We start from the raw sequence: 24,950 nt of genomic DNA on the forward strand, positions 1-24,950 counted from the left end.
GCAAAGGACCTGAACACTTCTCCAAGGAGGACATACAGAGGGCCCAGAGACATGTGAAAGGATGCTCACTCACTAGCCATCTGACACCAATCACAATGGCCACCATAAACAAATCAACAAACAACAGGTGCTGGAGAGATTGTGGAGAAAAGGGAACCCTGGTACAGTGTTGGTGGGAAAGCAGACTGGTGCAGCCACTGTGGAAAACAGTTTGGAATTTCCTCAAAAAACTAAAAATGGAACTGCCTTTTGACCTGGCAATTTCACTGCTGGGATTATACCCTAAGAATCCTGATAAACCAATTCAAAAGAACCTATGCACCGCAATATTCATAGCAGCACAATTTAAAATAGCCAAGTGTTGGAAATAACCTGTTCCCATCAGTAAATATAAGTGGATTAAAAAACTAAAGTACATTTACACAATGGAATACTATGCAGCAGAAAGAAAGAAAAAGCTACTACTACCCTTTGCGACAGCATGGTTGGAACTGGAGAACATTAAGCTAAGTGAAATAAACCAGGTGGAAAAGACAAATACCATATGATCTCACCTATAAGTGGAACCTAATCAACAAAACAAACAAGCAAGAAAAATATAACCAGTGACATTGAAATAAAAAACAAACTGACAGTAACCAGAGGGGAGGGGAGAGAGGGATAACAGGAGAAAAAAGGGGAAGGGTCCTTAAGAAACATGCATAAAAAACCCATGGACAAAGCCAAAGGGAGGAAGGATTGAGGGTGGGAGGTGGGGGTTGGCGGGACACAGGAAAGTGGTGGTGGGAAAATGGAAACAGCTCTACTTGAACAACAATAAAAATAAATAAATAAGTTACAAAAATATGTCTACACAAAAACCTGCACATGAAACTTTGCAGAGGCTTTATTTATAATCGCCAAAATTTGGAAGCAAGCAAGATATCCTTCAATAGATGAACAGATATTTTAAATTGCGCTGCTATGAATATCGGGGTGCATAGATGAAAAATATCCAGACAATGGGATATTTTTCAGTGTTAAAAAAGAAATGAGCTAGCATGTCATGAAAAACATGTGGAAACCTTAAATGCATATTAGTACATGGAAAAAAAATCTAAAAAGGCTGCATGCTGTATGAATCCATCCATGACATGCTGGCAAAGGCAAAGTGAAAAGTGAAGAGATCACTGGTTATCAGGATTTGGATGGACGGATGGAACGCAGAGGATTTTTAGAGCAGCGAAACTGTTGTGTATACTGTATACGTTCAATTATATGTTTATTCAAACCCACAGAAAGTGCAGCACTAAGAGTGGACCCTAATGTGAACCATGGGCGTTGGGTGACAATGATGTCAGTGTAGCTTCAGTGATTGTTACAAATGTGCCCCTCTGGTGGAAGACATTAATAATGGGGAAGGTGTAGGGGGAGACTAGGGATATGGGAATTCTATTTCAGTTCAGTTTTGCTTTGAACCTAAAACTGCTCTAAAAATAGTCTATTAAAAAGAGCAAGAAATAAAACATATTGCTTATGTAATAATAGTGAGTTTCACATAAAAAGTCTGTATTCTGTATTTACAATGAATATTCAACCAAATTAGCACACCTTATTCACAGTGGTAGATGTGGAGAACTGGCATACAACTTCCTTTGGGGGAAAAATGTTTCAGCTGTACTCTGAGAGTACATGCAGCTGAGAATGCTAGTTAACACTCTTTGAAGGTTTTATTACGGTACAATCCACTTCATTTTCATATCTCAGTGGAATCCAAAACCGTGTGGTTAAGTATTTACCACAATTATTAGAGAGTGTTTATGTTACATGTGCTCTCATTTTCTCTTACGAGATTTCTTTCAGAAGAAGCAGTATATATTAGAGCGACACATTTTTAAAAGCAGTTGTAATGAGAGGAGAGTAACCAAGTCTCCAAAGATCTGCGGGTACAAAAATGTGTTTTGCAGAAAAATAAATTCAGTTATTTGCAGAAAACAATCTTTCAGATGCCTCTGCTATAGAAGTAGCAATTCAAATCATTGACAAGTTGCTCAATTTAAGGAAATGGAAAATTGACATTGATCTTAGCACTAAATTTAGTTTCCACTTATCAATTTGGTTACTAAAAAGTTTTTCATTGTTCCTAAAAAATGATTCAACTTTAACCTGTTCAACACAGTTCTCTCTAGTACCATTGTGTTCTGTGATAAGTAATAAAACTCAATCAAAACAGAAATCCAGAAAATACTCACTGGATTTAATAACTTAAGCAGACATTATAGGAAGGAAATATTGCTGTACTGATTGGCTATGTAAGATGGTGAGTGATTTACATATGGTACGTTATTTGTTACTATTGGTTTGTGTTTAGCAAAGGATAGTGTAAGATTTATGTGTTAAATCTTCTGAAACCACATGTATAATTGAATCTATTATTATATTTGTCTATTTTGTACATTACCATTTAAAAACTTTGACCTCAGCTAAACTTTGACTTCATTTTTATATGCTTTCATCATAGTATAGTACTAGAAAATGTTGCTATAGATATTACCTATAGGACCTTTGCATATCCTTTAAACATTCAAAAATTATTCTCTACTTTCTCAAACAGTTATGTAAAATCATGGTGAAAATGGCTCAAGATAAATATGATATAATAATTTTGATTGAGTATAAAACAAAGTCAATCAATTCCTGACTTAATTGATATATACCATTTATTCCAAGACTAATCTCTTTTGAAATTGGATACTCAGGTTACTGCTCTCAACTTAATTGGTAATGTGCACTATGCTTGATTAAATCAAATGTAGTGCGTAGTTGTAGCCTACTCTTCTAAATGGGCTATATATAATGATATGAATTACCTGAAGTCATCATTGATTATCCATGCTAATGCAGAGGGACAGAGCCAATTTAAGACAGCATATTATTTTGAAATAAATAGTGTGCTTTTTTTATTTTGAATTTTAGCAGGAATATAGGTTGTTTAACTATCTGGGTAGAAAAGTTGAAATGAAAGAAACCTTCAAGCACTCATAAGAAATGTGTGAACTCTCTCCCATTTAAAATGGAGAGTATTTGAAAAAAATGCCCATGACATATTCTATGTTAATCTAATGGAAGTGTTAATTATGTACTTACCATAGAATTAACACATACCGTTATCACTTTGCTGGTGCTTACAGAATATATTCAGCAGAATATGTAAGTTAGAACTTGTCTTAGCTTTTTTTTTTTTTTGCTTTAGTAATCCTATCCAACAAGCATTTACTGACCACTTAATTTGAACAGGCTACAATTTTACCTAGCAAATTAGTGCTTGTACTATGAGTGGGCCCAAGAGTCATGATCATCCCCTTGAGTTGTTCAGCATCTAGAAACTTAGTTAACGTTTGAGGATCCCTGCTGGCAGACGTTGCTCTTTTCTTTAGCTTGTTTGTATTTATGTTCTGCCTCTTACCACTCCTTTCACTCACCTTTTAACCCTACTATTTTAACCCAAAACCCTATGTTCTGCCACATTGAACAACAACAGGTCGCGAGTGGATCATACATTTCCATTTCTCTCTGCCCTTGTGTAGATGGTTTCCTCCCAACAAAATATATTCTACATCTTTGTCCATACCAGCAAGTCAAGGTACAGAACTAATCAAGGTAGAACTCTGAAAAGAACTTCCTAAAACCAGCTGCCTACCCCTCTCCCCTAGGAGAAATAGATTAGGCAGTTATCTGGGTTCCCACAGAACTGTCTTTATACATATTGAGCACATCCCATGATTATAAAATTAATTAGCTAGTTGTAATTGTGAGGCACTGGCATTATTTTGGCTTATTCTCAATATCACCTTATGCAGAAATGCCTTTGCCCCCATTTTATGGATAGGAAATCTGAAATACACAGAGTTTAAGTTTACCAGTCTAATCCAGGAAGTCAAGTGGCTGGATCACCATTCAAACCCAACAATTATTCTGAGTCTTCTCTCAAACCAGCTTGCTATTGTACATCTGCATACTGTATTATGGGTAGTTGTATAAGTAAGCACCATTACCCTTTTTTCCTTCATCTCAATATTGATTTTTTTAAGTTCAGAGACTGTACTTGTATTCCTTGTATTCAAAGTACAAACTAGTATATAATAGATGCTTTGTAAATACTTGCACAACGGTTGTTGAATGGACAAGTTACAAGTGTGCCATGTCTTATGAGAATGCTTTAGTAATCTTATTTTAAGACATTTATAAAATTGTTTATGTTGCCTTCAGCTCTTCTAAACATAACTCGTTTTATTTATTTATAATTTTTTATTGTTCAATTACAGTTGCCCCCATTTCCCCCCATTACTCTCCCCCGGCCTACCCACCCCCACCTAAAGATAACTCAGTTTAGAACTTTTAGCTGATATCAAATTTTTTGTATGAGGACAGAGAAAGAGGTCAGAGAATCTCCAATATGAAAGAAAATGGCTTCAGGATATTAAATCCTAACAGCAAAATATTAGCATATATGTGTGGTATGGTGTAAACATTTTGAGTGCAATCATTTTTGTATAACTGTATAATAGTCACAAGAATTTATAATGCATCTCATATAAATTAATAGCAGAGCTTTTACCCTATTTTGGGTGGTCAGAAAATTATCTATCTATAGGCAGGAGTCAGATTAAGTGACAGCTATAGCAGTTGAGACCGGAACTCCCAAGTCGACATAAGTCTTTTTAAATCCAGTCTCTGTTTTATATTCAGAAAGCCACTTAACTTTTCTGAGCCAGGACCTGCCACGTATTAACTATGCAAATTAGTTAACTGCTCTTTATCTTATTGAAACTATGGTAAAGATATAACCTATCTCAGTATTTATTGTTAAGGTTAAGTCACAGAACTCCCATAAAGTGCTCAGTGCATTGCCTGCAGATATTACTTGGTAAACTATAATAATTACTTGTATATTTATCAATAGAAAATAAAAAATAATAATAATGTATGCCCTATAGAGTTATTTGAAGAATTAAACGAGCTATTGTACAAAAGACATATTAACACTATGTCTGACATGTAGTAAACCACAAATAAATGGTAGCTATAAACCATTGTATTATCAGATAAACATCCATAAATTCTTCCAATTGCACACTCCTTTCAATCATGTGATTACAATGTAATACTCTATTATATTTTAAATATACTGTTAAGTTGGATATTAGTATAGTACATTATTACAATTGTTGATATGTTCTATGTGATCAAACCTCAAAGTAAAAATAAAAAAGGATAACAAATTGAATGTGAAATAAACATTAAATTGATTTTAAATGAAGCCTATGTAACACATCATGAGGTTTAAGAAAACTCTATGCTATTGAGACCACATTATAATCTGCCACTGCAAAGGAGTAACCCAAGGCTGTAAATTAGGAAGATTATTAAGACACACAAACGCTTGATGTCCTGCCTGAAAAAAAGTAGTATCTGATGGCAAGAATCTTCCTTGAATGATATACTTTACTTTATCAACATGTTTTTGCCTGTAAATTATATCAAAGAATGTGAATGTTTAAATAAGAGATGAGATTTGAAAAATTAAAATATAATTATTGCTATAAATGTTTATATAGGTAATGGGAAAATAATTCCATATAGATACAGTCTTTACACATTGGTTTTCCAGCAGACAAAGAGGAATCAGAAAATAATATATTTCTTACAAATGGTTGAATGTTTAGAATAGCATACTACTATCAAATTATGAACCCTTTACTGCAAGCTAGTCACCTTGCCACCTTACAAAGGAGCCCCGGGCCGAAGCATCGCTTTCCCCTGTTACATAGTCTCCCACACTTCAGCCTCATGTCTGTAACCCATTTAATGTCAAGGTTGCTACCTCTCACAAATAATGTTTACACCACTTAGTTTGTGTTCAATGGTTCCATTTTTCATGTGCATTGAAGTCCATCTTTTCTATATTTTGCTCTCTTATGCCCTTAGTCTTTCTTTCCCAGATCACAGCCAAATCTTTTGTTCCTTTTCACCTTGTACATTCTGCTTCAGTCAACAATTTCACATACAAACACATTCATAGCATTTTTTCCCATCCACCTCACACTGCTTAGTCTTCGCATTTTAATTTTCCTAGCACTGTGTGCTTTATTAATCTTAAATTTCATTATCTTTTGCCTTTTGAATAGTTTAGTATTCTTTATGTCTGTATGTCATATGGCCTTTCAGCCTAAGTGCTTTTTGAAGGAGTCAAAATTTACAATCTTAAAATTCTGATCGCCCATAGGTCTTGCCCAGGATATGAGACATTGTGATAAGTGTATTGTAGTTGGTTTCAGTTCCAGGTATAATAAGAACATGCAGAAATCATCAGAATTTAGAAAATATATAAGGAACAACTTTCTGTAAAAGAATATTAATGATCATTATAATTTACCATATTTTATAATCTTTTTGATGCTGATTTTCACAAGGATTTAAGGACAATATTAAAGAGATTTTTGTGTGTAGTCCTCCCCATTATGGAACACTACATGTCACATTTTTAAAATTATTATTTCACTATAGGCCCTTCCACTACATAGCTATCGTACTCAAGTTTTTATTAATCAACTTTAGAGTGACCTCAAGTAAGCTTAATTAACCTCTTTTGGTCTCAATTTTTCCTGCTGGGATTGAGTGATACCTAAATTTCTTTCTAGCTCTCAGATTTTGAGCCCATTTAAATAAAATTTTGAATTTAGAGTTCATCTCAGTCCAACTAGTCTACACATTCTTGGCTTACCAGAGTAAGTTATTAAGAGCTACAAGGACTGAAAAAATTCACCTGAATAAAGCTGATCTCAGTAAATATAAAATTATTAACCATTTCCACATCATCAGTCTCTATTGTCTTCAGCACTTTGGCTTGATTAAAGATTTCTCTCTTCCCCACTGATTTTTCTTTCCATTTAATCCACTTAAATTTGCATCATTTTGTTTTCTCATCATTGCTTGCGGCTTCCTGCCAGTGTGAATTTTAGGTCCCCAGTTTTCATCTGCTTGAATGTTATATTGTGCAGATCTTAGCTGCGTGATTACCTCTGGATGTTTCTTTTTATAAAACTTAAAACCATTGAACTCCCCCTTCCAAATCTACAAATTCAAGTTTGATTTGGTATATATGTGTATGGAAACATGGATAAATGTAAGAGTAGAAATACACATGGGCACTTTTAGGTCAAGAAGAATTTGATCCCTGTACAGTTTCTGATGAGCAACTTATTGTAATGATGTTGACAAGATAATGGGAGTAAATATAATAGTGCAAAGTATATGAGCTCTAAAGCCACACTACCAAGGTTCATGTTCAAGACCCACTACTTTCTAGCTGTGTGACCTCGAACAAGATGCTTAACCTCTACCTCATGGGATTATTATGAGGGTTAAATAAAGTGATGGTGGAGCAGCTAAAGTGACACCTCGTTCATAGTCCGCCTTCAAGAAATGTTATTATTGTTAACATATTCAAAGATATCTTAAGTGTAATCCTTTAAGTAGGCAATTGTGGGAAGGAAAAGATAGCATTCTTACCTGCTCAGGATTCAGAAATCTATATACTTTGGTATACTGTTTAATATATGAGTTTAAGTAAATGAAGTTTCATATAAAAACCATGGTTCTAGCAAAATTTGTAAGGTGGGGATATTGATGGTACTCTCTGTCTTAGCCTCTAAGCACCCTGCCAGAAGAGGGCCATGCAGAACATAAAGAAGGTTGATTCAGCTCTTAAGATGGGAACTCCTGTAGCCTCATTCCTGCTTCATTGAATAGAGGAAAGAACATCAAGAAAAAGGATTGTTTTTAGCATCATCTGTTTTCTTGTCTAAAAGAAAGGATTTGAAATACCAAAATCAATGTTTATGTGATTTTAGGGAGTTGACTCGAACTGACAAGGAAGTCACTTGATAAATGGAACTGGGTTTTTATCGCTCTCATGCTTTATTCTGTCAGGGCCAGGCAGCAGATGATCTCAGCCCATCCCAGAAAAATGATGACGCAAGGCTGTCATGTGGCACCACTACCAGCACAGCCTTAAGAAATATTTTTCTTCTCCTCCTGTGAATATTTACAGTACTTTTCATTTATACTAATGGTCTACCACTTAAAGCTCTAGCAGAGAACTAGAGATTTATTTTCTAGTTGTTTCAGACACTTAAGGTTCATTTCCTCATACAGATTTTTAAAAAAGTATTTGAGGGTCAGAGTCTTATTGTACATCTCCTTTACGTCTCTCATTTCTTATCTCAGTTATAGAATATTTTTTAGTTACTATATAATGTACAAACATTGGTTCAGTAGTTGTGATTTTAATGTTTCTTACTCTCTAGAAATTGTCTCCACATTAGTTCTTAGGACAATCATGGGATTATAAAATACACAGAATTCATGGGTTAAAAAATATACAGAGGGTGTTTTTACTTTTGTTTCTTCCATTTTTTTCTTTTTTCTTTTCTTTTCTTTTTTTTTAAATGAGACCAGAATGGTTAAAAAGGTCACTGGTCAGATTTGAGAACTTCCTTAAAATTTGAGCTTTAATTGGACAGGAACCACGGGGGTTGATTTCCTATCACATAGTTACATGTCTCATGTTTTTCCTCTACTTCTTCAGGCACCATAGCTCAAAAGAACTTACTGATGCTTTGTCTACCCATCCGATATATATCAACGTTGTTTACCTTGTGACAGAGTTAGGAGCTAAATTTCTGGAGTCAAACAGACCTAGCTCAAAATTTTATAACTGCTTGTAGTCTTCAGTGGATGAACTAGCTCATTCCTCTATTACATAGTGATTGTTCTTTACCTGCTATACAATTATGAGCCTTATCTATTTTATAATAAATTTTACATTTACTTTTTGTTACATAAAGTTAAAATTACTAAATTTTAGACTGTTGTCTCCACTTACTGTCTGTGCAATCATGAACAGGGTACTTGATGGTCTTAAGTTTTAATTTACCACTATGTACAAGTGAGACTTTAAAAACCTACCTAATAGCTGCTTAATTCAGTTCAGGCTGCCCTAACTGAATACCATAGTTTGGGTGGCTAAAACAACAAATGCTTATTTTTTGAAAAAAGGAGGCTGAAACACCAAGATCAAGGTGCCAGACAAGTTGTTATTAGGGGCCTTATTTCTGGTTTAGAGAAGCTGTTTTCTTGTTCTATAACATGGTGATGGGAAATGGGGAGGTGGGGGAGAGAGAGAGAGAGAGAGAGAAAGAGAGCCGTCTTTCTCTCTGGTCCCTTCATCCCCTTACATGGACACAAGTCCCATTGTGGGGGGTGCCCCACCTTCATAACCATTCTAATGTAATTACCTCCCAACTCAAATTTCATCACATTATGGATTAGGGTTTTAACATAGGAATTTTAGGGGGACACACACATTCATATGCCATAGCAATAGCATTATTATAACAAGTATGGTGGTGAATTCAGACATTCTTTTTCAACAGTAGTCTCAGGTGATCAGTGTGCTAAAAAAACCGCTAACCCATATGATGCCATGCCAACCCAGCAGTGACAAGAAAAATTAGTCATCGTATGGTAAATAAAAACATGTTGGCTAGAGGATTTTGAATCTTAACCTTTTTAGATAATGTTCAGACATATCAGTTTATTGCTTCTGTTACTGTGAATAGTGGGTGTTGTCTTTATGACTAAGACCCATGCAGGTCACCGTTGAACAGGTGGCCTACACATAATCTTGTTATGCATCCTTAATCCACATATGACTTACGGGTCTAACATAAAATTTTGTGTATTACTTAAATGTGTTTACTTTTGATTAAATGTTAGCTTGATTATATTGTTTAAAAAAATCTATACCACTATTCAGAAGTATACATGTATAGAATCATTTTTAGCAGAATGTGGATTTTGCTCTCCTTTGCAGCTTACTTTTAATATGATCTGTATTCAAGTTATACTTGAATGTATTTCACATTCTACATAATTTTGATGGAACTACTAGGCCTAGAATTTTTCTAATACTGTATTCCACTTACCTTACTAAGTGTACAATCTCCTATGATATAAACTTTATACACTAAATATCTCCCTAGGGCCTCCTTTTTTATTGTATTGCTTTGCAATATAATATGAAGCGATCTTATTTTTCACTGAGCTGGTTTGCATTAAACATCAAGCTCACTCGCTCCCCTGGGTACTGTTAAATATAATATTATGACAGCTGGGCTAATGGTTGAAAGTGAAAATCTGAAGTTGCAGTCTTTGCATCTATGCATGTGTGTGGTAGTATATGTGTGTATCTCCCTGGGCCCAGGGATCTCTTTGCTGTGACTGATTTGGGGGAATATCTTATTAACCTGGGAAGATCAGGCAAATTATTCCTCTGTGAGAGGGGAGCAAGGAGTGGAAAGCAGAACCATAGGGAAACCTTGGAGAAAAGAAAACATTGATCTAATGAAGTGAATAATAGTTTTCACATGAATAAATAATTGCAGCATCTACTTGCCACAGTTCGATTTCAAGGACTGAGCTGAAATATTACAACTACAAGAATTCCATTGCATTTTTATAAAGTGATATTCTCTGAAACTGTATAGGGCTTGCTGACATTATTAATAAAAAGGAATTGTCAAAGGCTAGCTATCTCCTTCTGTTCCTTTAGCTTGCTGGAATCTGTCTGGCCATTCTGAGGCCTAATTGGCAAAGTTCTCTCTCAAAGTGACACACATCCGAAATAATGCTACTTTGATATTATAATGCATTGTTCTATAGACCTCTCTGTTCTGGGACCTTCATTCCTTTCACTTAGGCTCTCTTAATTCTCAATTGTTTTTAGTTACACCATGTTGTTCCATAGCTTTGATCATATTATTTCTGAAAATCTTTCTTCTTTTGAAAAATTCTTACTCATCTTTTAAGCCTTACACCATATGCTTCTTCCACAGGAGTCCTCCACTGAACTCTACTGGCTGCAGACAATTTTTTTCCTTTCCATTTCACTTATATTATTAAAATAACCTATTATTATGCGTTTGCTTTCCTCACTAGGCTTTTAAGCCCAGCACTTAAGGGCAGTTTCTCGCTCATATTTAAGCTTTTAAGAAAGGCTTGTTGAACTGAATATGATATAGGAAAACAGATGAAATCTCAGCATCTAAATAAGAAAGCATATTTTATTTTATTGATAATTATACTTGAGATTATAGAAGTCTTCAAGATCAAAGACAACACAAGATATTTCAGTAGAGTTATCTTTTGTTTTCTTGTAGAATATAAACAATAACTTAAATATAGGCTGAAATGTAAATTTTATTTTTAGATTATCACCTAAAGAGTTCTCCAAGTTAGCCTGTCATTTTTGCTTCTGCAGGAGTTTAGGTTCATTCATAAGTGACCTGATATCTCAGTTACTTGTTAGCTATGTACAATTGGCATGGGAATCTCCTCAAACCAGAATTGCAGATGGTAATGCTAGATGAGGTCAATAGGCTGACGAAACTTTGGAACAAATGATAAGTTAATAATTCTACACCTGGATATGCTGACCAATAAGTAAGCCATAGCCATATGCTTTGGGTTTTAATTTTTCTAAACATTAATGTATGTTTGTAAAAAATGTATACAAGAAAACTATAGAGTGGCAGGGACCTTAGTGTAGAAGGGACTAACTAACCTGGTTTGCAAGGTGAGGGAAGAACAACTCGCAGAGCTAACATTTAAGCTCAGAACTGGTATCGTGGATGTTGCTTGGCAATGTCTCAGTCTGACTGAGAGACCAATTGTACTACCATTCTTCCCCCCTGGATTAGTCAGTTAGAAGTGAAGAATGATTAGATTGGGTCCATAACACACTGGGTAGAATGAGACCAAGGGGACTCTGCAATATGGTAACTTAGTGAAAGAAGAGAGGAATGTTTTATTGATGTGGGGGTTCTGACAATTATATGCATTTATTAAGGTTTCATTTTGTGATTCAAAGTAAGAATTGCAAAGCATAATTGTCCATATTACTTAATATGCAGTAAGTGTACTCTCCTTGAGGACAGATATGAAGCCTTATTTGAGTGTCTCATATGTGAGGAATGCCTCAATAGTTTCAAGAGGGTGTCCAGTGTGAGTCCTGTTGAAGTGTAATACTAAATAACACATTCCACTCTATGCCTAGTTAATCTTAATAATGTGCATTTCATTGATTTCAAACAACTGCTTAGGAGGAATGGCTTTCAGGATGGTTTTATAAGAAATGACAGTCCAATTAAGTCTTTAGTGAGATTTAAAAAGTTGTTTCAACAGAAAAAGAAATAAAATGTATTTTCCCATTTATTATTATGTTTGGAAAGAATACAGCCAGATTCTTATAAATGAAGGATGAAATGTTAACAAAAGTTATGCTTATGCTATTATTGCCTTGTTTCGTCAAAAAAAGCACACTAAATAAATGTAAAACTCAATTTTTAGAGAACCAGAGGATAATCCAAGTGATATAAGCCTACTTTAATTATTAAAAAGCTACAAAAATATGCTATTTCAAAGAAAAAAAGAACATATATAATAAATGATATTTTTATACTTTTATGGCTGGAAGCATAAAATAATGGATTATGTAATATGTGGCATGCCCTTTAGGGGTGTTACCCCATTCAGTTCCTATAATAATACAAAACAGAGATATCATTACCTGCGTTTTTAATATGAAGACGAGCGGTCTCAGGAATTTAAATAACTTAATCACAATTACGCAGCTTCTAAACGTTAAAAATGAAATTAGAATTTAGGTTCTCTGACTCCAAATGCAGACATTCCTTTAATCGCCCACTTATGCTCTGTTTGGTTGAGAATAAACCCAAATAACATCCATGGCATTAAACTTGACACATTCCTTAGTTGTAGATACTACTATAAAGATATTGTTCTGCTTTTGCACATGTTTTATTTTTATAAACATTAAAAGTCAAATCTCTCCTTGCTCAATAGCAGCTGTGTGATGGAAGTGCCATTGAGAAGCTAGCTAGAAGGAAATGAGATTATGAGATTTAAACAGTGCTTCCAGGTGGGAGTGAGGGGTGGGTGGGGTAAATTTTTCCTTCAGGGGACAATGGACCGGGTTGGAAACATTACTGACTGTCACAGTAGGTGTGAAGGGAAAGGGAAAGGAGAGAGGAAGAGGGGAAGGGAAAGCCCAGCGTGAATCTCCTGGATAGAGCGGGGGACGCTGCTATGCGCTCTACAGTGCGCAGCACAGGCCACAACAAGAATTATCCAACCCAAAACGTCAACAGAGCTGACACTGAAAACTGGGTTATAGCCTTTGTATGGACCCTACACATTCCTGGATTATTTTTCCAGAAGCAAATTTTCATTTGTTTTGATTTCAGTTTCAGTTGGGTTGCAAGATCAATTACTACCAATATCGCTGCCTTCTAGGATACTGATCGTCTTCTGGAAGAAACATCTTAATTTTTAAAGAAAGACCTGTATTCAAGTGATTGGATTTTAAACAAAGTGCAAGTTAAAGGATTTATGTTCTTTTACATGTTAAAATTGAACATGGTTTATTCCTTACTGCAAAGAGTTTCTTCCTCATTTACTACCTGACAAAGCCACTTACTGTTTTTCATAAGATTCCCTGATCCTTGAGACATAGAGGGATGCCTGAGTGCTTCCTTTGAATTAGCAGATTTTTAAGAGTGTATACAGGGCAAGTAATGAAGTTAGAAAGTCATTTAAATGTAAAAAGAATACTATTAGTGAAGTCTATGTAGAAGGAAAATGGTTTCGAAGATACTATTCTTCAGGGAAAATAGTTTTGTCATGTTTGAAAAGTAAATACAGATTATAAAATTCACTCTTGCCTTTCAAATATGTATGTGTAATTCCTATCACATATATAGAATACACACACATTGAATTTAACACTTAGTGCCAAGTGTTTACAAAGAGCCACACATTTCTCAACATCTTCAAATGGCAAAATATTCAGCAGCAAATAGTACAGTTTATGTTAATGTTAATATAAATCCATACATGGAAACAATTATACTTGAACAACAATAAAAAATAAAATAAAATAGTTCAAAATATAAATCCATAAATAGAGACACAACTCTTTTTAAGATATGATTGCATCAATGTAAGGACAAGGAAGAGGTTTTCTGTCATTTACCTCACATGCTGTTTCTAAAAAAAAAAAAATGAAAACAAAAATCTCCTTCTTCTATGTGAATGTTGATGTCATGACCTGCCAATTTAAATTAGACAGTTTTGCTTTTTGAGAAATAAAGTTAAGTAAGGTGCAGGCTTCCGAGAGTTGTGGGGCCCTTGGACTTCTGGCCTGTTTCTTGTCTCATAGAATCTTTTCTCCCTCCCTGACTGCCCTCAGTAACACCATCCCCCCAACACATGCGCACACACGTGGGCACACACACTACTCTCTGGCATATTGATTGAAACTTTTGCTTTCTGCCCAGTTTCACAGTTTTTCCCTGAGGCAAGGGAGCACAAAGAGGCTGGCTGCCATCTGGTATTTGGGGTGGGGACAAAATATGGGAAGAAGATGACAGATTTATACCTGAAAAATTATCCTGCCATAGGTAATATATTTATTGGTATAGTAGAATTGCTCAACTTTTACAACAGTTTTCCCCATCGATAGAGTAAATTCTATCCTGGTATCATCTGATTATTGTGTAATACCACAAACTGGATAGGAAAGCCATATGGATGTATTTCAAAAAGCAATGAACAGACAGGGCCAAGCTGAAGGAGAACTGACCTAGTGGACTTCAAGGTTGGCATTTTAGGTTCCCTACAGTGGCCCCCTAGACTTTTAAGTGTATGGGACTAATGCAGCCATCTGGAAGTCTGAAAAAGAAATGATGGTTTTCTCTGAAAATCTGTGATTTCTAAAGACCAGCCAGATGCCAGAGGCAGAGTCCTGGGGGAAGCCAGCCTCAAGCTTAGGCCCAGGCAGGATGATTGGTCACCGCTCCCTTTCAGGCAGCAAGCTGGCCAGAGGAAATACTATCATTTAGGGATAATGGCTGCAAGAGTAAATCTTCCTGAAAATCGCAAATAGCCAGCGAGCTAGGTTATTGCTGGGCACAGAATATCAGGAGTCATTTCTATTACTTTCTCGCTATGCTTCTTGACAAAATATAATTTTTTTATCTACTTTATTTTATTGGGACCAACAGACCCACTTGCCTTTTAGTTTGTTGTGATATAACTAAAATGTGTTTAAGTGTCCTGAGATGAGAGCACTCGGGGTAGGAGGCGAAGAAATATGTAATTTATTATTCTGGCGCCATACCTTAGTGCTCCATGTGGTTGAATGTATCAAAAGTAAGTGACCCACTTAGGATGAGTCAAGCTGGCCTGGGTGTAAGGTCTGGTGAGCCCTCAAGCACAGGTCATAAGTGTAGACAAGCAAGCTGTGCAGAAACCAACTCACCAAAGCAAGTCGAGGATTAAAGAAAGATGAGCTGGCCACATAAAAAGCCACCAGGCCGACTTTTAATGGGTCCTGTAGAGCAAAACTTCCAGAGTCCCAAATCCAGACACTGTCACTACCAAGATATTAGAGAATATTCAAAGGACGGCTCATCACTCAGAATAGGGGCAGGTGGCGAAACTTGTACAAGAGCCTTGACAATTTTAGGATAGGATCCAACTTCACGGAAGAAAACTGGCATGTTCCAGGCTGACACTCACCTGGGAGGAGCGAATGGACAGAGCAGAGAAGGAACTGAACTCTTAGATCCTAGGAAATAGAGCTGCTCAGGCACAGAATGAGAAAAACACAACAGGGTGTGTGGGAGTACAGCCCACCAGCAGTACAGTTCAGAGAGACCCCTAGCTTCCGGGGCCCTGCTGGTCATGGAGAAGCCTGGGCCAGTGCTTTCTGCCAGTTGTTGTGGCTCAGCACCTTGTGCCTGAGCCTGGAAATCTAACTTCATTCCAGGCTCCAGCTCCCATCAGAAATGAAGGACCACTTGTTTGGATATGGAGGATTTTGGGAGGTATTAGCCTTTCTTGGATGCTGGGAGTGGGATGATCCAAAAGGAGAATTGAGGTGAGGTGCTAAGGAAGATAGAGCCTAGAAGTGGGTGACTCTGGGTGAGTGGTGGCCAGATGCTCCAAGAGGGAAGACTGTGATTAAAACACAAGGCACCTTCTTAAGTGAGTTGGTGGGCTTATGTTTCTGCTTTAGGTTCTTCTGCATTGATCTATGGTGATACTCAAATGAAGCATGAGACTTTGTGCACCGGGCAATTCCCTGAAGCATGTCTTCTTTTGTAAATGCATTATGCTTCTTCAAAGAGCCTTTTATAACTCCTTCACGTCACATCGATTTCTCCTTTTAAAACATCCTGTAATGCAGCTGGAAAAATGTAATCGAGCATTTAAACAGTCCTTGCTTAATAGTCTCTAATTGTTTCAAGTATGTAACTCTTAGTTTCCTATAACATTGTTAGGGAGGGCTGTCCTATAGCTCTTGTTTTCCTTATAAAAGACCTAACACAGTGTTAGCCTAAACAGGATCAAAACATCTGTGTGTGTGTGTGTGTGTGTGTGTGTGTGTGCTGTTAATCAATATTTGCAGGATTCTGCACATTGTCTGGAAACTTACTGTGTGATATTGCACTACAAAAATAGTAGTTTGCAAATCTGTTGACTTAAGTTCTAACCAGAAACTGTGAAAATTTATGTATGACTTGAACAAATGATCATTATTAGGTTATTTATCTGTAAAATCAAAATTCTATAAAGTGTTGGTGATCAAAATTGTTTATATATGTGAACAGGAGTGTAATGTGCCATCCAAAATATGCCACTTTGTCCTATTGGTTATTTTGACTTGATGTTGCTTAAGAAATATCTTCTACAAGAACATTCTGTCCCCCTGAAGACCGGAAACACATCCCCCAAGTGAAGGTGTTTTCTGTACTCCATCCTTATTGCCAGAGAGGGAATTCAAAGCTGAGAAAGCTGTATAAACAAGCTTGGTTACTAATTCATTAATTTGCTACCCCAACCCCAAAACCCTTTGTTTTGTCAAATCTTCACAAGTAATTATTTCTTTGCCAAAAATATGTAAAAGCTCTCTGCGTTGGTCACAACTTTAAGTCTCATATCTTTTTTTTTAATTTTATTTTAATTTATTTTTTCAAAGGTCTCATATCTTTAAGGCTCCTGTACATACAATATCAAATTTGTTTTTCTCTTATTAATCTCTTTTTTATGTCAATGTAATTATTAGCTAGGCAAAGAACGTATAAGGGAAGAAGGGAAAAAGTTTTCTTCCATTACAGGTGGAAAATAACTTATTCAGGTTTGTAGTTACGCTGAAATGAAAGGACCTCCAGATTTGCTTCCTCGTCCTGTTTTTAGTATATGTATTATAATGTAAGCTACACAGTAGTTTGATTATGGCAAGATATATTGTGAATCAAAATAAAGGGGTTTCCCAAAGCATTACCAATGTATGGGATTTAAATTGAAGGATTTATGCATGTTCACATTCATTTTTCCCTAAAAAAGAGTGAAAGATTGAACTATGTGGCCATCTTTTGTAGTATGAATGAGCACAACTGCATTATCTTCTAGGGTCTATTAATTTAATACTTCACAGCATTTTACTATCGGTATCTTTAGTATTCGATAATATAAGCTCATTAGAACTATCTGGGAAGTGTTATCATAGAGCTAATGAATGTTTGACCCTGTAATTCATGGAATTATTTTTCTAATAATGACTTCAAATTTATTTGAATGGCAGCTATTAAATGGAATAATTGTAGAATTATAGAAATCATTACATTTTTAAATAAGTATTTATTGACTATTAGGCATAAAAATATATTTTTCTTATTTTTAAAATGGAATGATAAAACAAAGTAGAAGTGACCTAAGCCACTTTCTCCTTTTTTGGTCATATTGTGATTTTTTAAAAAAATATGAACTCTATAACTTATCTGTTCAACCTCTCAGTTTCCTCATTTCATCAGGTGTAGCAATATGAAGCAGGAAGGAATGCCTTCACACTTCCCTAACTTTTGGATTCACTGTCTTCATGGTAAAAAATTTTGAATTAAACATGAACTTGACAAATGGTTTGATCTCAAAAATATATAAAGAACTCACATGACTCCACTCCCAGAAGACAAACAATCCAATTAAAAAATGGACAAAGGACCTGAACAGACACTTCTCCAAGGAGGACATACACAGGGCCCAGAGACATGTGAAAGGATGCTCAGCATCACTAGCCATCAGAGAGATGCAAATTAAAACCACAATGAGATACCACTTTCACACCAGACAGAATGGCCATCATAAACAAATCAACAAACAACAGGTGCTGGTGAGGTTGTGGAGAAAAGAGAAACCTAGTACATTATTGGTAGGAATGCAGACTGGTGCAGCCACTGTGGAAGACAGTATGGAATTTCCCCAAAAAACTAAAAATGGAACTGCCTTTTGACCCAGCAATTCCACTGCTGGGATTATACCCTAAGAATCCTGAAACACCAATTCAAAAGAATTTATGCACCCCACTGTTCGTAACAGCACAATTTACAATAGCCACGTGCTGGAAGCAACCTAAGTGCCCATCAGTAAATGAGCGGATTGAAAAACTGCGGTACCTTTACACAACAGAACACTATGCAGCAGAAAGAAGAAGGAGCCCCTACCCTTCATGACGGCATGGACGGAACTGGAGGTGAGGAGTGTTACGCTAAGCGAAATAAGCCAGGGGGTAAAAGACAAACACCTTACGATCTCACCTATAAGTGGGACCTAATCAACAAAACAAACAAGCAAGCAAAGTATAACCAGAGGCACTGAAATAAAGAACAAACTAATAGTAACCAGAAAGGGGTGGATAACTGGGGGAAGAAAAGGATGTGTTGTCAAGGACCATGTATAAAGGACCCGTGGACAAAGCCAAAGGCGGGTAGGATTGAGGGTGGGAGGGGAGAGTGGGTGGGGCAGGGGAAAGTGGTGGCGGGAAAATAGAGACAACTGTATTTGAACAACAATAAAAATTATTAACTAAACTGTTTATTTTATAACCTCTCGATGTACTGAATTGTTACAAAGATAGTACAGGGAGAAAGATTCCACATCCAGTTTCCCCTATTATGAACATCTCCCACTGTTAGGATGGCACATGTGCCACACACGCAAAAAGAATCAAACATAAACTCTGATATGCTCATTTCATATAGCCTAAGGTTGTGAGGAACACTCTCTTTGTGTTACTTACATTGTTTTTGATAATGATTTTTTGGTTGTATAAGAGTTAAAATTAAATGCCCATTTGAATTTTTTCTCATCAAGAATGACATGTATTTATGTTTTTCATCTCAGGTAAGAATGAGACATCTTTTCTAATAAGTGTATATAGCTTAGAAAATTATGAGCATTTTCCATTTTCTTCTTAATATTTATATCTAAATTCCCATAATTTACAATGTGTATATCTGTATGCAGTAGAGATATATTTCATTAATATTAAGAAGAACATAACTTTCATATTTTAAAAAAAGTCTCTAAAATAAAGAGAAGGAAATATAGTATTGAAGATTTGTAAAGAAATACAATGCTCATACTAATGGTCACCCCAAGAAATTAATTTTGTTCTAAATGAGGTTATTTCATATCTCTGCTAAGTTTTATCATTATTGCACAGCATTAATCTATAGTAGGCAAGAGATGCTGCTGGAATTTTTTTCTGTTGTAACAGGGTATCCCACTGGCTCCGGGCTCTGACCTGCAGCTAGTGTGTAGGGATCAGCAATACTTCCTTCTCAAAATCCATGTAGATGCACTGATGCACACGGAGACTGAGACACCTCCGGCACTGGAGGAGACTTCTGTCCGCAGTTCAAGTCTGGGTGTGTACAAAACTCGATGAACTGTGGTTGGGAGGTACCATGGAGAACTCAAAGTTGCACACAGAGAAAACATTCTCTGCAAAGAACGAATTCTGACACAGTGAGCAGCATGGTGTAGCTGGTGTGTAGCCATAGGTACAGCACCTCAGACAGGTATAAGTGTATAAGCAGGAAAATTATCCCTCACTTTCTGGGCATGAGTCCAAGCAAGCATGCTTAATCGAAGGACAGTGGTAGAAAGTATTTGCCTTTCAGAGGAGAACTTGTGGTAGAGGACTGGTCAACAGCAGTGTTTGGTCTAATTGACAGAGATCTGCTGAGCCACTGGGGCCAGCGAGGGTGTCTGGTTTCGTTAGAAGGGGATAAAGGTAGCATCAAGTGTTTCTGCATTAACAGTGATGGAAACCCAGTGGCGACAAGGGCCAATGCATTGGTGTTTCTCTAGCACTGTAGCTGGCAGAGAATGATCAACAGGAGTCTAACCAAGACTATAGTGTGCCCAATGTATTTAGGCATAGAGACACATGGAAGGGTTTTGAATCTCTGATCTCTTAAGAGGCATGAGGATTTCTTTTTTTAAATTAAAAAATCAATTAAAGTTTACATTTAATATTATTTTATATTAGTTTCAGATGTCCAGGATAGTGGTTATACAATCATGTACCTTATAAAGAGTCCCCCCCTGATATTTCCAGTACCCAACATAGTTATTATAATATTATTGAGTATATTTCTTATGCTCTACTTTACAATCCTGTGACTATTTCATAACTACAAATCTGTGCTTCTCAATCCTTGCGTCTCTTTTACCCAGTCCCTCAACCACCCTCCACTCTTGCAGCCATCAGTCTGTTCTCTGTATCTATGAGTCTGTTTCTGTTTTGTTTGTTTGTTTAATTATTCTTTAGTTTCCACATATCAGTGAAATAGTATAGGATTTATCTTTCCTCACTGACTTACTTAGCATAATATACTCTAGGTCCATTCATGTTGCTGTGAAAGGTAAGATTTCATTCTTTTTTATGGCCTAGTAATATTCCATTGTATATATGTTCCAGAACTCTTTCATGCACTCATCTATTAATGGGCACTCGAGTTGCTTCCATAGCTTAGCTATTGTAAGTAGTGAACATACTTAAATAGTATGAACATAGGGGCACATAAATTCTTTCAAAACAGCATTTTGGGTTTCTTCAGATATATGTCCAGAAGCGTAATTGTGTCACAAGGCAGGACACTGAAGTAGACTGATGCTTATTGAAAAAGGGGATATGAGGTACCCACAGTCGAACCTCTCCAGTGTCAAAATTAGCAACCAAATATTTAATTCAGTCATACACGTAATCACATCGAGAGTTTTTTAACTTATATACACACACAGAATTTGTCACTATTGCAAGGGGAGATTCATAAGGATTGTGCTACCTACCCCTTTACAATCACATATAAGTCGTAATAACGAACACTACAGAATGCTAAGTTCATTATTTCACATTATGATCTCCATAACCTATGAGTAAGGTATTATTTTTATCTATATTTCATAAATGAGAAAGTAAGGCAGAGGGAAGTGAAAGTAGTTAATTTGCCCAAGCTCCCACAGTTAGCAAATGGTAGAAAAGGTATTTGAACTCAGGTAGTATATACATAGTGACTACGTTAATCTCACTACTGGGAAAAATCAATGACACTAGATCTTGTTTATGGCTATCAACTGGCATATCCCTTTCAGCTTTAGTAACAAATAAACTTAATCCTTGAATATGTTAAAGTGATTTATTTAAATCAAGATTTCATTTGAATTTCCCTTGTACATAATTCTCGTGCAGAGTTACAGTGATGCGGGTTCATAAGATTGAGTAGTTGATGGTTTCTGTTAGTAGTGGATTGACCATATGACAACCTGAAATGAGTGGAAGAGTTGAAAATTCTATTTGGTAAAATCTCTTTCTAATTTAATTTATTATTTTGTTGCTGTTGTTGTCATAGCTGTTGGGGTAATACCTATATTTATCATGATGGTATGCTTCAATTAAAGACCAAATTAGACCACTTACAGTTTGCATCTAAAATATACTGAGAAACATTCACTTAATGATATCAATATAGCAATTGATAAATGCTTTGACTTTGTCCTAATTTGAAATACCTACTTTGGCTGTGGCTGGTGTGGCTCAGTGGATTGAGCGGCAGTCTGCAGATTGAGAGTTTGCCAGTTCAATTCCCAGTTAGGGCACATGCCTGGGTTACAGGCCAGGTCCACCTTTGGGAAAGTGTGAGAGGCAAACAATTGATATTTCTCTCCCTCTCTTTCTCCCTCCTTTCCCCTTTCTCTAAAAATAAATAAACAAAATATTTTTTTTAATTCCTACTTTGATTAAAAAAATACTTCTTTTGGTAAATTTTGTTATCCTAAGAAAGACAGAATTAGTTAAGCTTGCAAATAACTCCAAAACTAATGTTGATTATTCCATTAGTTGAAGCTCAGGAATTTCTCTGGTTTTACACTTTATGATTTTCCTTCGCTCTGTTGACCTCATTATTTTAATACATAACAGAATAAGGATATTGGAGACAGAGTGATTATATTTATAGATCCATTCACTTATGCACTAATTCATATTTACTGAGTACCTCTAATATGTCAGGCACTGTTGTAGGCCATGGAATGTAGAAGTGAATAAAATACAAAAATTTCTGTACCTACATACATTTTTTACATTAAACTGTGAGAACAGAGCTACCAAAAAGAATAAATAAACTATATTGTATGTTAGTGATAGGTATGTTGAAAAAGAAACAAAGAAAGGGAGTGAGACAGAAAATGCTGAGGGTTGACAATTTTATATGTAGTTTTCAGGTAAGGCCTTGAACAGTAGGTAACATGTGACAAATACTTAACAGGTGAGAGAGTATATTATTCACATAAATGGGAGAAGAGCAAAGGAACAGCAAGTGCAAAGGCTCATGGCAAGTGATCAAGAGTTGCTGGAGCTGAGCAAGATGTGAGACCAGAGAGAACGCAATGGAAAGTTTGAAGCGGTGGTGTTACCTGTTTACTTTTTTTTTAAAGGGTATGACTCTGGTTGATAGGTGAAAAAACAGTCTAGGAAAGAAGTGAATCATAGGGACCTATTACAATAATTCAGGAAAGAGGTGGTAGAGGAGTAATTATGTTCCATTTCTAGATATTTGTTGGTATGTTGTTGAGATAAAATTTACATACAATGTAGTGCACAAATATGGTTTGTAAATTTGGTGAGTTTTGGCAAATGTATACACTTGTGCCAGCATCTACTCAATCACGTTAAAGATTATCGTTGCCGTGCCTTCAAAGTCCTCTTATTACCCTTTTCTGCCAATCCTCATACCTTCATGAACAACTGATATTATGACTTCTTTCCCTAGAGATTAATTTTGCTCATTTGTATGTGTGTGTGCATGTATGCACTTGTGTGCAGGATCATACCCTTTCTACTCTCTTATGCCTGGCTTCTTCTTTCAGCTTCATGTTTTTGAGGTTCATCTATATTGTTGTGGATATTATTAGTTCTGTTTTCATTGCTGGGTAATATTCCATTGCATGAATACACTATAATTTGTTTATTTGTTCTCTATTGGTGGACATTTAGCTTAACAGTTTGTATTTACTATGAATAAAGCTGCTACATACATTCTTATATGATAATGTTTGTGGGCATATGTTTTTCTTTCTCTTGGGTTTTAATTAGTATTTTCTGAATATACTTTTATGGAAGAGTGAATAGGATTTCTTGATCGTTTATACATAGTTATGAGAGAAAGTATGGAGTAAAAATGACTCTAAGGAGTTTTGGCCCAATTAACTGAAAGACTGAAATAGGAGAAGATGGGAGAAGGGAGAAAATGATAAGTATAGTATGGAATATGTTAAATTGATTGTTCTGTTAGATAAGTGAAAGTGGAGGTATCAGATAGGAAGTTGGATTTAAAAGTTTAAGTTCAGGTCAGATGTTTATTTGGAGGTCATCAATGTATAGAGAGATGATACTTAAAGCCATGGGATTTGATGATGTCACTAAAGGATTAAGTGTTAGTGGAGAAGAGATTAATTCTAAGTACTGAGTTTGGAGTCTCCCACAATTGGATCTATTAAAAGAACTAGGAAAGACTGAGATGAAGCAGCCAGAGAGGAAGGAGGAAGCCAATGGGGGTGTGGCTTTTCTCAGCCCAAGAGTGGGAGTGATGCACTGTGCTCAGCATTGTTTAGAGGAATTATTGTTGCAGCTAAGATATTAGGGGGACAGGGAATGGTGGTTCCAAGAGCGAGATGCTTAAAACTGGTTGTTTATAGGTTTTCAGTGATTAGTAATCTTTCGAATGGCCATTGAGGCAATGCCTCATTAAGATGAAGGATCAGGTCATAGGAAGAAACAGTTTAAGGGACAGAATGACCAGCGTGCTTGAAAGCATGCTGGAACAAATAGGACGCTGTTTAGAGAAGTTAAATATAAATATATATTTTTTCACTTAATTTATTTTCTTTATTTTTTCAAATACATTTGTCTCTGCCTTCCCCCCACCACCTTCCTCTGCCCCTCCCCCCATCCCTCCCTCAATCCTTCCGCTTTGGTTTTGTCCATAAGACCTTGCTCCCCGTTCCCCGACCCTCCCCTTCCCTTCCTTTTCTCCCGTCCCCCCTTCCCTCCATCCCTCTTGTCTCTGTTCGTTTCTTTTCCTTTCAGTGTTGCTGGTCTTATTTTCCTTGCATCTTTGTATTGTTGGTTAGGTTCCGCTTATAGGTGAGATCAAACGCATCATGGAAATCATGATTTAACATCAAAGCAGATATACAGAACTTAATGGATTTAGTTGACTGTATGCTTAGTAAGGGTTTTCCAATTAGATTATCAATAACATTTGTCAATAGTTTCCCAGAAACAATTTTCTAAAAACAAAATTAACTTTAATCTGCATTAAATAGTATTAACCAAAATAAGAAAGACTAATCCACTTTAGCATAGGTGGGCAACATTTAAATACCAAGTTCTTTAATATACAAATATTAAAGGAAGAGTG

At 36.1% G+C, this 24,950-nt stretch overlaps 1 protein-coding gene across 1 annotated transcript in view; it reads left to right on the forward strand.

Annotated features, from left to right (window-relative positions):
* NKAIN2 (sodium/potassium transporting ATPase interacting 2) overlaps positions 1–24,950 on the forward strand; it is an 878,428-nt gene that overhangs the window by 261,551 nt on the left and 591,927 nt on the right. The window lies entirely within an intron of this gene.

The sequence above is a fragment of the Pteronotus mesoamericanus genome, unplaced genomic scaffold (assembly GCF_021234165.1).
Source record: "Pteronotus mesoamericanus isolate MK-2021 breed Mesoamerican mustached bat unplaced genomic scaffold, CSHL_Meso_final contig_20, whole genome shotgun sequence".
Taxonomy (NCBI): Eukaryota; Metazoa; Chordata; class Mammalia; order Chiroptera; family Mormoopidae; genus Pteronotus; species Pteronotus mesoamericanus.